Source organism: Poromitra crassiceps (genome assembly GCF_964638095.1).
Source record: "Poromitra crassiceps genome assembly, chromosome: 2".
NCBI lineage: Eukaryota > Metazoa > Chordata > Actinopteri > Beryciformes > Melamphaidae > Poromitra > Poromitra crassiceps.
The window spans coordinates 59,305,166-59,321,578 of record NC_139624.1 but is presented as its reverse complement, the minus strand read 5'-3'; positions in this window follow the sequence as shown (position 1 = coordinate 59,321,578).

Here is a 16,413-nt window from a genome sequence, read left to right as displayed (position 1 = left end):
CTACTTTACTGCAGTTAGTGATTTCCTACATTTCCCAGAATGCCTTGAGAATACGTGTAAACCATGGATGTATTAAAAGAACTGGATAGGGGACGAGCCACGCCCACCCATGCATTCGGACGGAGGCTGCTCACTGGCGCATGAAGTCATCATGGGTTTTTTTTTTTCCTGGTTTTACTTCCTGACCATGCGGCCTAAGGCGAAGTGTGCATGTGTGCCATGACGTATTCCATGACGTCTCCCACCGCTCCCACCCATGGATGTATTAAAAGAAGAAAATACACCCGTATACGACTCTTAGTGGCATCTGAAGAAAAAATGCCCCATAAAAAATTATTTGATAATTAAGAGTCGTTTTATACTTTGAGTGACACTTGGAAAAAATTCCCCTGGGTTTAACAGCTGCCGGGGTCCCCATGCAAGTGGATGGGAATTTTCCTTTCTGGGCTGCATGGCGTCACGTGACTTGCAATACAGAGCTTCGCCACCATGTTAAAATGGCTTCACAGCCCAGCGCTATTCCTGGGGGCTTGGTGTAAACTCGCATTCAGTTGCAAGTTAAACATGGTGGTTGTTTGGTGGCTATACACAACCAAACAAATTGGGCCTGGAAATGCAAGGTCCATCGCAATAGCTCTAAACAGCGTTCAAATGTTAGAGGGTGTTTTTTTCCCAGTAGAATCACTTTATTTGTCAAGAAGTACGAGAAACTTAGAGGAATATATCTCACTGATACTAGTCCAGAGGCATATCAACAGCTACAGTGACATAGACTCATGGTGCAGGAGCCCTTGCTATGCTGAACAGAGCAAGACTTAGTGAGACATATTACAGTATCAATAGAAACCGCTAAAGTTATTATCAGCAACCAAACAAATGCCAGATGGTTGTACTCGGGTTGTACAGTGACCTCAGCTTGCTGTAAGTGAACAACTACAATCAAGGTTTGGTGCAGTGATTCTGACCGTCTAACAGGCCACATCCAATATCTTTTTCATTCGGCTGTGTCAGTACAGGAAAGCTTACAGCCGATGGCGGCCGCCCGCACACAGACTGAGAGCCATTTCAAAGTGCTGACACAAGCACCTCAGCAGCGAGGCAGTCATTAACCTGACAAAGCAGTAAGAGCAGGCCAGCGCAACGAGTGCAGATCGCAGCCGTGCACGTTAGGAGCAGACGCCAATGCTCAGTCACACTCCTGCAACCCTACTGGGCAGCGGCTATCCTTTTTCCTGATGAGGCCATCAGCTCGGCTCTGATCCTCCACTTCGATATCGCCCGAGGCCTCTCTGAACAATTTAGAACCCTTCCATCTTCATCCCAGCTGAAGCGGAACTCCCATTCCTCCTGCAATATAACCAGCGGTCCCCCTGGAGGCCTTTTTCCCTCCTGGAGACCACATTACGCCGCACACTCTTCTTCACTGAAGGCATTTGGGAAGGGCAAGGCCTGCATTTGGCGATGATTTGTAACTGCAGACAGTTACTGCAGGATGCCTCTGAACCCAGACGCCTGTTAAAGCCCAGTAAATGGGACTATTCCCCTGAGTACAGCTCAGTGGGTCGATGAGAGGGAGTTTGAGAAAAAGGGGAGAAACAGTGGAGGAAGAGATGGAGAAAGATGGAGAAAGGAAGAAGTAGGCAGTGGTAGTAGGTGTTGGTGGATCAGAAGGATGGGAGAGCAGTAGGGGTGGGAATCACCAGATGCCCCACGATACGATATTATCACAATACTTAAGTCACGATACAACAGTATTGCGATATTGCGATATGCTAGTATTGCGATATATTGAGTATTGCCAATGCCATATTGTGATGTATTACCTTTTTTAAACTGAGAAGAATGTCCCCAAAGGAAAAAACTTTGTTACATCCGTTTTACCTAATGCGATCGATTTTCCAGTCTGTTCATCTCACTTCAATCATTTTTATTGGAGTAAAATGGGATTGTCAAGCAGACAGACTAAACAACACTGGTATAAAAACCTATCATAAATGTTGCATGCACCTGACATTTTGTATAATAAAATATCACGATACTTGGCATTCTATACGATACGATATATTGCCCACAAAATATCTCGATGCTATGCTGTATCGATTCCCCCCCACCCCCACCCCCCCTAGAGAGCAGGAGGTTGGAGTGGAAAAGGAAGAGCGAGATTATACATTTTCATATGACTGGACACAGGTGGACGCATTTATCCAAAGTACCTTCCAGTAGAGGGAGGGCTCACATAACATAACACAGCCCGTAGCTGCCTCATAAGATGCCTGACTGTTTCAAACCAATAGATTTGAGCGTGAGAAGATGATTTGTCGTGCGATTGCGATCTCGCGCGATCCAGCTGCCTCACAAGGTTAGACACCTGTGGCAGCGGGACCAAGAGGAAAAGACAGATAGGCGAGGTAGAGAGACAGACAGAAAAAAGGTCCCAACATAAGATATTGTTGGCTTCGAAAAACAGATTGGGACCAAGTGTTAATTGATTTTTCTGAGCAAACTGCAGTAAAATGTGAGAAAGAAAATACAATCTGACATTAAATAAGCTGATTTGATTCATTTCGCTTTTGCAGTTGAAGCATGCACAGCCTCAGGTCAAATCGTTGTTTATTCACTTTTTTGTTATGTGATTGGGGTAGAGAAGTCAGGGCAGCATGTCATGGTTTCTGAAAGAAACATCTGTCATGAGTTAGATGTAAGTGAAACCATTCCTAATCTGAGGGGCGCTGTGCTGTCCACTGGAAAAGCTTGACTGAGAAGTAATAGCTGAGTTGTTCTTGCCTTCAGCTTCTTCATAAAGGTTCAAAAACTAGGACAAGGTTGCATAAGACACACAGTAAACCAATAAATGGATAGGCCATGGCTGTGGTAGATGTGTTGTTCAATGACATGCAATATCTAGATCGCACAGTGGTTTCATTCAGTGCGAGTGCCAGTTGACACTAGTTTGTAAGTCTTACCTCTCCCTCTGTCTCAACCCCTCTCTCTGTCTCACTCACACACACACACACACACACAAGAATGCATGCTGAAGTCATTCACTCCTCCATGATACAATTATCATAACCCTATCAATACAGCAAGAGCGCAAAATAGGCAACAACCAAGGCTCTAAGTCAAGTTATTCAGTTTGTCTTCATTCACATCATCATACAGCAATTCCAAATGGCTAATGAAAGACTATAATGATAAGATGTTATGTTGTACGCAGTGGTGGAAAATGGTCAGGTTTTACTCTGGGAACCCTACTTACGCAGGATGGGGGTCCCCCAGTCAAATGCTTGACTGTTTTTTGTTTTTTTGTTTTTTTACTCATTATCTATCTATATAAAATTATGTATGTATGTATGTATGTGTGTGTGTGTGTGTGTGTGTGTGTGTGTGTGTGTGTGTATGTATGTGGGCTCTGTTTGTTTGTTTGTTTCAAGTTCTGTGTTCGGCCACAGCTATGCCGTTTTACGTGTGATCGGGCTGAAACCTTCAGGGTGTGTAAAGGGCACCCCGTGCGGGGCGGCCTGACGGAGCCGGATTTTTTTATTAGGCTAATTAGCTAATGATGTGATGTCCTCAGTGATGATGTCATCAGTGATGATGTCAACATGATGTCATAAGGGCGCACACACACACAGAGCCATTGTGACAAGACTGATCAGTGATGTCATAGGGGGGCACACACACACACACACACACACACACACACACACACTATGATGTCATCAGTGATATCATAATGGGGCACACACACATAAGGAGGCATTGTAACATCACTGATGCAGTAACATTTATTGAGCAACACACACACGCGCGCGCCAATAACGCAGGCGAAGCCAGGCAGCAGCCGAGCTACGGGTGAGGCCGCGCAGCAACTACATAAGAATCTCTTACAAAAGTTACTTAAATAAGATTGCCGAGCTCCCCATGATTTTATTCATGACAGAATTTATGACACATACAGTATTTTTGACACATATGACGCTGCTTATTCAGCTTCCAAATACATGTTCTCCTACTAGTCTCTGCTCCTTTCATGCTGCCCCCTCTCCACGCCTGGGTAAATAAAGGTAAACTTTATAAAAAAAAAAAAAAAAAAAAAAAAAAAAAGTTTACTCTGGGAACTCTGTTCCCAGGTGTTCCCCCCATTTCCACCACGGTTTGTACACACAGTAGTCCATCTCGTTCCTCACCTCAGCATACCCTGCTGGCCTGCTCCCTCTGGCCTCCGATACAAACATCACACAATATGCCGGGTGGCGTTTGCTTGCACCTTACAGTACCGTCCGTGGGAGCGTTCATTTCAGGTAGGCGAGCAGAAGGAGCAGATGTTCAGACTTTCTGCACTCCTACCGAGTGAGGCCTATCCTTTTCCCTGAGAGGCCCATAAGCTTTGCTCTGATCCTTGACGTCGATACCGCCCGAGGCCCGCCTGAACAATTCAGATGCCTTCTATGGGCGACTCCAGTGGGAATCAAAACTAATCCTGGTGGGGTTTTAGTGCCACCATGTTTCTATTGAGCTACACAGGGTATGGAACCCTTGACCCTGGGAGCGCCGAGGCCGGCGCCGAAACCAATTTCATCGGGTTCAGTTTCAACGGGTCACATTTACAGAAAAAATTAAACGTCTCATTGGCTTCACAACTCATCGCCCACCAGCTCTCAGTGCGTGGCTGACTGGCTGTCTGTATTCAGCTCTCAGTGCGTGGCTGACTGGCTGTCTGGCTGTCTGTAATTGATCTATATTTCTTTTTCCATTCCAGGTTCTTTGTGTACATCTCCATGCTACCATCTTGTGTTCAAATTAGGGCTGCACGATATATTGGAAATCATATCGGTATCAGCTGATGTTTTTTATATATCGGTATCGGACCGATGAGCAAAATAAGAACAATGGTTATCGTATCAGCTAAAATTTTCATATTGAGAGGAGACAATGCAGTAAATCTGCGATTTATGGGCTTTTCCAAAAATTTTGGAAATAAAGAAATACATTACTTTTTCAAATTCAGTGTTTACATGTGTTTTTCAGTATGTACAAAATGTTATCATCATAGAAACTCATTTTTATACAGATCATGTCAAAATCTGTAAATATCGGTTATCAGCTGTAACAGCAATGTTAATATCGGTAATTGGTATCTGCACCTTTATGGCCGATCAACTAGCTTCTAAATCACATACCTGCCGTGCCAACACTGGCCTAGGTTATAGTTACCTCTTCAATCCTCCCCCCCCCCCCCTGATTTCCCCCAATTTACCTTCCACCCCGAAGAGGCGCCCCGACCGACCAGGCACTAGCGCAGCGACCAGGACACATACCCCTAATCCGGCGTGCACCCGCAGGCACAGCCAATCGTGTCTGTATGGACGCCCGGCCAAGCTGGAGGTAATACGGGGGGGGGGGGGGGGGGGGGGGGGGCGAACCTGCGAAGTTAATTGGTTCCCCCCGCAGCCCCATAAAAATTACGTTACATGTTACATACGAGATAGTCGTCTTTTCTCTTTGATGTCGAAACGAGCAGCTGTTGAGAGCTGATGAGTCACGTTGAGCCTAGTGTTGTGATTGTCCGCTCCTGGCTTTGTTGTTGTCTGCATCAGTCAGTCTGCATCGGCCGCCTCCATTTTGTCTTGTGGTCAAGACATGTCAGGTGGTCAGGATAGGTCATGCTGTTAAGAGCGGAGCGCCCTCTGCTGGATCCTCAATGAATAACATTTTTTAAATCCCGCCGCCGCAAAGAAAAACAATATTATTAATATTATTTTAATTACATATGGAACGTCCCCCCCCCCACATTCGAAGTTACATTCGAATTTCGATTAAAAAGTGACAGCTCTAGTAGGCAGGGAATTCGCTACAGCCGGACACCCTTACCTCTTCTTGCGTGAAGTGTAAGTAAGTAAATGGTGAAAACGAAAGAAAAGCCACTTAGAAAGTGTGTTTGACGTTTTTGTTTTTTTACTTTTTAAACAACTGTTTGTTGTTTGTACCTCCACCTCCACAGCACAATAAATTACCTCAGAACCTGTGGGAAAGACTGTTGGAATTTCCTTTCCCATTAGTCATAGTTTAATAAACAAGGCCAGGTCGAAACCTGTCATAGGCCCGTGTGCTGCTAACTTGAGTGGGACGAGGGAGAGGATTTGCTAGTGTAACAGACTGTTCTGTATCTGTTAATGTCTACTCTTATTGTGAAGTCCGGAAGAGGAAGTGGACTGTTGGTTCACTCTCTCTAGCTCTCTCGCCCCTGACCAAGAAGAAGTGACAGCAGCTTCCAACAACAACAAAGCGGTCTCTGACTCCTTATTTCAACACATGAACAATATATGAAGAACCCAAAACGCTCGGTTACATTGGTGGCAGCGGTGGTCGAAGGTGACGTCAGCGGTGGTCGTCTCTGACCCGCGATTTTTATTTATTTGAACGTGTTGGACCGTGGTGAGCACTGTTTGGTTAGCTTAGCTGTGTAGTGGCTACAGTTAACTGGCCGGCCGAATCACACTTTATTATTATTATTTTCAGGTCAGTAAAACGTCACCAAGCACCTTGATACAACAATAGCACTGTATATAAGCCAGCAAAACTGTTAATGAGGTGTTTAATTGTAAACTGTGTGTTTTGTGTTGAGATATGTAGCCTACCGAGATAACGTACTTTGCGCTAAGCTAACGTTAGCATACTTGCAGGTCCATTCCATTAACGTTATGTGCCGAATTTACTATGCCGAGGAATTTGAACATTTATCTGTCAGTGCAATGGTAGATTTTCATGACCGGAGAATATTATTTGATTGATTCATTATTGCTTGCATCCTAATAAACAGATTGCCTCCAAAGATTGTGTTGTTGTGTATAATGTGCTAAATCATGTGACATGTAGGCTATCGCATGCAGACAAGCTCATTCTCCATTGTCTGGTGATGGGCACAGTTGGATAAAAATGATAGATGTCTGTAAATTAATATAAATGTTGATGTTGAGTGAATGCCAAATGGACCAACCCTGGAACAGACGAGAAGAGGAAGAATAGAAGAATTAACAACCTTCAAGTCCCTGCCAGCAGCCTTCAAATCTCCAGACTTCGAGTCCTTATATAAAATGTGATGTCTGTAATAATTCGGCATACAATATAGCCTACACCATTCAGCATGCATTTCGATATTTCAAACTTTCAGAATGTTCCTCCTAATTATTCCCATGTTTCCCAGGCGTTATTTTGATCAACATTGTGTTATAGCTAACTAGCACAATACATAGCCTACACCATTCAGCATGCATTTCGATATTTCAAACTTTAAGAATGTTCCTCCTAAGACCAGCTTCGAGGTGCATTACCGCCACCTACCGGACGGCAGAGAGGTGCAGGACCCACGTGCAAAGAGGTGAGCAAAGTCATTCCCGACAAACGGGAATCTAATGGCTCATTCCACCACATTTTACTGCCCTGCACAGCTCGTCACCACTCGGCTCTAATCGTTTCGGCCCGATGGACGTTTTGCTTCCACCGCGGATCATCTGCCCCCACCCACCCTCGCCGACAGCTGGTCGTCATAGCGACCGCATATCTGTCCTTCGCTTATAGCCGAAGTAGGCTATAACATAACGTTACAATTAAATCCATCCACAGAACTTTTAAACTGTTTATGAAATACTGGTGCCTCTAAATGACCTACAGTGTACATGGGCAAATGTGACAATCGGCCAGGAGAATGGATATCACTTTGTAGTTAGTCAAACTCACAGGCATGCGCTGCGCTGTGCGGGGACGGGAGAGGCGCAACAGAGTGAAGCCTGTACCCCGCGGCCTCTCACCAGGCAAGACCGCGGCTTCACGCGGCTTCACGGTGCCGATGACACTATTCTATACTATGCTGGCCCCTCCCCAGATGCTGTCCTGAAAACTCTGCAGGAGAGCTTCCAGCTAATTCAGGCAGGCTTCTCTGCCCTGGCTCTGGTTCTCAACACCAGTAAGACTAAGGTCATGTGGCTCGGCAGAAGGAATGTCTCCCCACCTGGTACAATCACATCCTCCGATGGCCGAGAGCTGGAGTCAGTCACCTCCTATAAATATCTGGGGGTCTGGATTGACAACACTCTGTCCTTCTCAGAACATCTGACGAAGCTCCAGGCCAAGGTCAAATCCAGGCTGGGCTTCCTGTATAGGAATCGTTCCTCTTTCACTGCCTCGGCCAAACTCACCCTGGTCCAGATGACGGTCCTCCCTCTATTTGATTATGGAGATGTGATCTACAGGTCGGCTGCCAAGGGAGCTCTCGATCACCTAGATGTCCAATATCACTCTGCCATCCGTTTTGCCACCAATGCCCCTTACAGAACACATCACTGCACACTGTACTCCATGGTAAACTGGCCTCCCCTTGAATCCAGGTGCAAGATACACTGGCTTACCCTGGTTTACAAATCACTCCTAGGCCTCACTCCCCCCTATCTTACACACCTATTGGAACACTCAACTCCCACTTACAGCACTCGCACTGCATCTCACATTCTTCTGAAGGTCCCCAAAGCTCACACATCTCTGGGTCGCTCCTCCTTCGTTTGCTGCAGCCGATGACTGGAACAAATTACAAAAAACCCTGAAGATGGAGAGCTTTGTCTCCATCCGTTCCTTCAATGACCTAATTACCAACACTATGGCACACACTTGTCGTTGCTCCTCATGATGTTGTCCATGTTGCCCCTTTTCTCTGATTCCCTTGTTCTTGTATTCACTGTTGGTCTACTTCCTCTCTTAAAATGTAGATATTGTTGCCGTCCTGTGTGCTAGCATACTATGCCAGCACACAGTTTAAATGTATACATATAGTATGTGTACTGTTCTGTCTGCTCTGTCTATTGTCTGTGATGGCCTGCTTGTGTTCTCTGTTGAATCTAATTGTTTCTTGTCCTATCTCTGTGTAACTTTTATGCTTTTATTTTCCCCCCAACCCCTTTCCCTCAGGAGGTTTTTTTTTCCTCCCACCAGGCCGTTATTGAAAATAAGAATTTGTTCTTAATTAACTTGCCTGTTTAAATAAAGGTTGATGATGATTCACCAAACACCCGCTGCGGCCTAGCGGAGCGCTGCAGCCTCCACTCAGCTACAGAGCTCCCTGAGCAGTGGACTTTTCTCTCTCTCAGACAATTGAACACCCGCCACGATTTTATTTCACCGGAGGCGAAGGCAGCAACACAAAAGACTGATGGAAATATACATAACAGAAGAGAAGGTAAGCCCACTAAACAGGTATGCAGCCGCCAGCTTTGCATTGACAGTCAGTAGACAGAGTAAACACGATTCTGCCTGACCAATCAGTCGTCAACAATGTTTTCACGTCACTGTATGAACCCGGGTTCACAGAATAGAACCACGACGAGGCAGGTACTAAAAGTAGCACGACTCGACCCCAATACAACCCGGGCTGGGATAGTTTTTAGTGGTGGAATGAGACCATTTATCGAGTCGAGCGGAGCGGGATCGCGCTACTACCTGCGGTGGAAATGGGCCAAAAGGCCCTGTGTGTTCTCCACACACGGGCCAACAACCCAACTCAGTTCTCTACATTCCACTTGACGCCGAATCCTCCAAAGCGTAAACCATTAATAGAATAATGCAGGACAGTTGATTCAGCCTTATTGCCCTGTGATTTCAGGATCAGCACCCTTCGTCTTGGTAGATGTGATTTTATATGATTTTTTTTAATGTTAGCAGTATCTGTGAAGAGTGCAGGAATGTCTGCAGGCATGTGATTTGTCTCTTTCACAGACTCTGTGAAAGTATAGGCTACATGAGAGGCACCAGCATCCCATTCAATATCTCATTTTACATTAACTTTACATTTTATGCATTTAGCCCTAAGGTTGTCAAAAGTAAGATAAGTATCGATACTAAAAAATTTAAATGGATACAATACTCATTTGCAACACCATCGATACCAGCAGTGCTTTCTCTTAATGAAAAATCAAACATGATTTAAACACACCATGCAATAGGGCATGTGCAATCTTGCAATAGTGCAATCTTGTGCCTAGCTGGCACTCTTCCTGTGTTTTTAGTGCAATGCTGTGACTGTGACCGTGTCTGTTGTGTGTTACTGTGTCTGTTACACCGATGTTGGTACAAGCACTTTTTGGCCAAGACAAATTTCCCTCCTGGGACAATAAAGTTTATCTCATCTCATCTCATCTCACATACTGACTTTTCCCTCCTTATCATTGGTGGGTATCTGTTGCTTCAACAAGCTAAAAGTGTTCTGATAGGCTGACGACTAGAGCAGGGTAATCTGCTGTGTGAGTGCAAAGTTTTTAATCAGTTTTATCGGCCCTAGATTATGGAGAAGTGTGCGTCTGTCCTTCCATCTGTCTTCGTTTATTTTTATGCCACTTCTTGATGCGCTGTAATTTCCCCCCCGGTGGTATGGGAAATGGTATTAAGTATCAATATTTTCCTGGGCATCGGTATCGAAGTTAGAAAATCTAGTTATTGTGACAACCTTACCCTACACTCTTATGCAGAGTAACTTGCAGAGTGCAACAACAGAATAAGATCAAATTCCTAAATCACCAAATATAAAAAGGGACAAAAAGTAAAGAGAGAAGCAAGTGGATTTTTTTAGAACAGTTAGAGTGAGGAGAGGAGATGGATTGAGCATGGAGAGGGAGATGTGAGAGGAGATGAGGAGTGACTCTGCTGGGGAGACAGGATGTCTCTCTGTTATCTGATGAGAGCCCGCTGGCTCTCAAGTCAATGATGAAGACGGTTAAGCTTGTCTGGGCTATAAACCGCTGAGCTAAATTTGACTTCAGTCTAGCTCCCCTAAAGTTTCATTCTCAGCATGCCACAAGGAGGCAGAGTGAGGGAGGGGACATAGTTTGGCAAGTGAGTATTTCTTATTTATATTTCCTCAGCCAGCCCAGGATGGGCAATTCATATGGGATCACCACAAAAATGTCCCTGAAGGCTCAATACATATCCATGAAATAAGCGTTACAGGTGCAAAGTGGCAAGCTCGAAAACACAAGTTCTAATTTCACACAAACAAGGTTTTAACAAAATTGTCCACTAAATGCCCACCAAAGAGTCCATTTCCTAGCCTGCCTTGGCCCATTGCTCTTTCAGCCCAGCTCTTAACTAAACTTAAACAAACACATTGATTAGGTCTGAACTACCTAACCCTCGTTTCAGGGACGTGCAGAGAACATTAGAGGGGCAGGGGCTCAAATTCATAAAAGGGCACTACAGCCGCCGTCCAGAGGGCGGCGGCGGAAATTTGAGGTAATTTGAAGGCCAATTTAGGGGTATAACTCATTTTAAATATTCCGATTTTAACCAGATTTAGAGGAATATCTCATTTTAGGATGAGACTTGTCACGGAAAAATAACTCCATAACTGAATAATATTAGTATATAAAAGTTGCATGCTGTTGCAATACTGTTGTGAAATCATTTAAGCATCAATATTTATTTGCTCCTTTTCTCCCTTTAGGTTGTTGTACTACAACAGATAGCAACACAGGCAGAAACATTGAACGATACTGAGTGAGGCTTGTAATATACCATGCATTTTAACCATAATTCTAAAAAGCAAGACAGAAGATTTAGATAAGGTGTATTAGATTTATTTTTATTTTTTGCTGATTCAACAACACAACATCCCTTTCCAATAGTGTAAAGTAAAAAATATTTTCAAGAGCAACAATTCTGCATTTGTTCCCTATATTTTGGTTATTTATTTATTGGGTGGTTTATTTATTTATGTATTTATTTATTCATTCATTTTTGGGTTCATTTTTGGGTTGGTGCCTTCAGGGGCGGTTTAGAAAAACACTGCTCCATGCAGAGGCCTATTACAAATGGTGCATTCAAGGCCAAGAGAGCTCGGAAAAGGCATTTTTCTTTGAATGCTGCCTTCAGTGACGGCATGGAAAGGGCTTTTTCCATACAAAGCACCATTAGAAATGCATTCATGGTCAGGAAAGGGCAATTTTTATTTTATTTTTTCATGTGTCTGAGCTGTTTGTTTTGTTCATGTGTTGTTGGAATGAAAATGAAAAATGTATTATAAAAAAAAAAAAAGGGGCACTTTTTACAGACTGAAAAAAAGGCAGGGGCTCAAGCCCCCTTTCATGTCTATGTGTGCACGTGCCTGCCTCGTTTGTTTCACATGCAGCCAGCTAACAAAACCAATACAAAACAGAATCATTTTGCTGTTACAGCATGAACAAGGCTAGGTCGGGGTACCTAGCATATGGCCAGCGCGATAAAGCGTTCACAAGCATCGGCACGCAAATTGGACTGGACAAAGCCAGATATAGGGCCCACTTGCGCTGGCCAAAAAACCCAATTTTCAACCCAAAATTCCAATATTTCCAATACTTTTTGTGCATGGCCAGTTACACACAGACATTCCAGGACCACATGGGCCCCATGAAATTTTTTCAAAACCCATTGTATTCTTTCACAAATGGATTGATGTCCGTCTGAAAGCATCATTACTTCTGGAAACTCAGTTGAAGATACAAGGTTTTCATCTGACAGCAGCAGTAAGCCGTTCGACAGCTGATGATGCAATCGGCAGTCACTTTAAAAAGGCCCAAGGAGGCAACAGAAGGGGGGGTGCTCTCTAACAAGAGGTGCACAGACAAAAGAGCGTGCTGGAGGGTGCAGGGGGTGGGTGGGGGTGCTGCTGGGACGCCCACATGGCCAGTGGCATGACTGGATGCAAACAATCCCTCGCCATGGCGACAAGGCTCCGGCTTTGTCCGAGCCTTACACAGATGACTGGATTGATTGGAGGGCATGGATGGTCTGGGAAAGGAGACCAAAGAATCGCCGACAATTAAGAAGCAACCCATGCGTCCCTGTTACTTCCTCTTTGTTCCTTTCTGGGAATAACGTGGTCAACAAGGGAACATGGAGGTGTTTACTACTGCAGTGTTTCTCAAACTGGGGATCAGGCACAGACAAAGGTCGCTGGAGTATTGCTTAAGTGGTCCTGATGGTAGTTTGCTTCTGACACTTTGACACCAGAGTAGTTTCACCTGAATCCGTCCCTGTGCTGTCATCATTACTGTCGATCACCTCCAAAAGGACAAATTCATCTTGGACTCCGGCCATCACATAGTACAAAAAACTGCATCACAGCTCATATAGACATACTTGTACACACCACAGATTGTACTCCACATCTGTTCAATATGGAAAATCAATATAAACTATTAATGCTTGCCAGACCCAAGGACACAAAAGACAATAATTTTTTCAGTTTCAACAGAAATGCTGTACAAGAGAACACACACGCACACACGCACGCACGCACGCACACACACGCACACACACACACACACACACACACACACCTAATTTATTATAAACACATCTATGAAAGTGTTTTCTTATGTTACTGAAATAACTACAGATGTCCTGTTCAAGGCAGGAGTCAGCACAAGGCAGGAGTCAGCACAAGGCAGGAGTAAGCATAAGGCAGGAGTAAGCACAAGGCAGGAGTAAGCATAAGGCAGGAGTAAGCACAAGGCAGGAGTAAGGACAAGGCAGGAGTAAGCACAAGGCAGGAGTAAGCACAAGGCAGGAGTAAGCACAAGGCAGGAGTAAGCACAAGGCAGGAGTAAGGACAAGGCAGGAGTAAGCACAAGGCAGGAGTAAACACAAGGCAGGAGTCAGCCCAAGGCAGGAGTCAGCATAAGGCAGGAGTCAGCACAAGGCAGGAGTAAGGACAAGGCAGGAGTAAGCACAAGGCAGGAGTAAACACAAGGCAGGAGTCAGCACAAGGCAGGAGTAAGCACAAGGCAGGAGCCAGCATAAGGCAGGAGTAAGCACAAGGCAGGAGTAAGCACAAGGCAGGAGTAAGCACAAGGCAGGAGTAAACACAAGGCAGGAGTAAGCACAAGGCAGGAGTCAGCACAAGGCAGGAGTAAGCACAAGGCAGGAGTCAGCACAAGGCAGGAGTCAGCACAAGGCAGGAGTAAGCACAAGGCAGGAGTAAGCACAAGGCAGGAGTCACAGCACAAGGCAGCAGTCACAGCACAAGGCAGGAGTAAGCACAAGGCAGGAGTCAGCACAAGGCAGGAGTCAGCACAAGGCAAGAGTAAGCACAAGGCAGGAGTAAGCACAAGGCAGGAGTCAGCACAAGGCAGGAGTCAGCACAAGGCAGGAGTCACAGCACAAGGCAGGAGTAAACACAAGGCAGGAGTAAGCACAAGGCAGGAGTCAGCACAAGGCAGGAGTAAGCACAAGGCAGGAGTCAGCACAAGGCAGGAGTCAGCACAAGGCAGGAGTAAACACAAGGCAGGAGTCAGCACAAGGCAGGAGTAAGGACAAGGCAGGAGTAAACACAAGGCAGGAGTAAGCACAAGGCAGGAGTCAGCACAAGGCAGGAGTAAGCACAAGGCAGGAGTCAGCACAAGGCAGGAGTAAGCACAAGGCAGGAGTAAGCACAAGGCAGGAGTAAACACAAGGCAGGAGTAAGCACAAGGCAGGAGTAAGCACAAGGCAGGAGTCAGCATAAGGCAGGAGTCAGCACAAGGCAGGAGTAAGCACAAGGCAGGAGTAAGCACAAGGCAGGAGTCAGCACAAGGCAGGAGTAAGCACAAGGCAGGAGTAAGCACAAGGCAGGAGTCACAGCACAAGGCAGGAGTCAGCACAAGGCAGGAGTCACAGCACAAGGCGGGAGTCAGCACAAGGCAGGAGTCAGGAGTCACAGCACAAGGCAGGAGTCAGCACAAAGCAGGAGTAAGCACAAGGCAGGAGTCAGGAGTCACAGCACAAGGCAGGAGTCAGCACAAAGCAGGAGTAAGCACAAGGCAGGAGTCAGCACAAGGCAGGAGTCAGCACAAGGCAGGAGTCAGGAGTCACAGCACAAGGCAGGAGTAAGCACAAGGCAGGAGTCAGCACAAGGCAGGAGTCACAGCACAAGGCAGGAGTCAGCACAAGGCAGGAGTCAGCACAATCCCTCCAAAGAGTTAGGGAGAAAAATCATAATACAGATGGAAGATCCCCATTACTTGAACATAGTGAATAACAGCACTATTACAAATGTCTTGGACCCATACAGGAAGTGTAGGGTTTAAAAATGTCTTTGACCCATACAGGAAGTGTAGGGTTCCTCCAGCAGCCGTCTACAGTCTTTCATGGACAGTTGGACACCATGCCGGAGGACTGGCCTGGCCTGACAGACTGGCCTTTGAAACAGCCACTGGAGATGCTGGGGTTAGCAGGTGTTTCAAATATGACAAAATGGAAACATGCATTTAAAGTCCCTGGAAACCAAAATCCACAAAAACCTTCTAACTATTAAATTTAGGGCCTTATGTGAGTAATTGTGTGCCTCAGAAAGTAAGTTGACATTACTTTCACCCTAACCCCAAAAATCTACACTTTTCTACAAGGTCTGGATTTCCATTTCCTCATTGAAGAGAGCGGTGCGCGCGGTGCTAAAATGCATGATCTTATCACGTCAGAAGATTTAATTGAATCACACACACGCATGCACGCACGCGTGCACACACACAGTAGCGCTGTGCACTCGCAGCGCAGAGATCTCTTCCTCTCTGTAAACCCTCTCTGTCTGTGCTATGCGTCGAGCAACGTGCGAACACACACACACACTCCATCTCTTTCCCTCTCTCTCTCTCTCTCTCCGTTAACGGAGAGAGAGGTCTCCTCGGTCTGCTCCGAGAGAGAGAGAGAGAGAGGAGACCTGCTGCAGATGGGACACGCCCACACAGTCCGCGGGAGAAAATACACTCTAAAATCTAATTGATTCTCATGACTTTTGTCATGACTGTCAAACCTAAATTTATATACTTTGCGACGTTCATCATCGTTCAAATTTGGCTGGTGGCTTATTAACTCATTCCTGGCCATATACGTCTTTAACGTCTTATCAGGAGTTTGCCTCCCAGCCAAATACGTGTTTGACGTGTTTTCGTTTTTATTCGTGCTTAGAGTAGTTCAAAGACTTCCCCAGCCTGTGACATGGTATCAGGTCCCTGGCCTCAAAGCCAAGCCGACAACACGTGATCAAACAACTACCGCAGCTGTTGTTTTGAAATGGAGGAGGAGGAAAGAACAGAAAACGGAGAAATGCTTCCTTGTTGCAGAGTAGGAGAAACGCCATTGAAACGCCCCTCGGCGCGCTGCCCGAGGTGGTCGCCTTGCTGCAGGGCAGCAAACCTGGATGAGTTGTTCGCGGTAGTCAAACCCGTGACCAACATGATCGACCCGGTTCCAGCGCCTGGTCCCAAACCCAAGCCGGACCCCATTCCTGTGTCCCAGCCCGAACGAGACGAGACGGAGTCACAACTTTGTGAGGAGGAGGAGAACGAGGACAACACAGCAACAGACATGATTTCCCAGGAGGAGCCATTTTGCAGAGCGCATTTGCGCCGTGCAAAGACC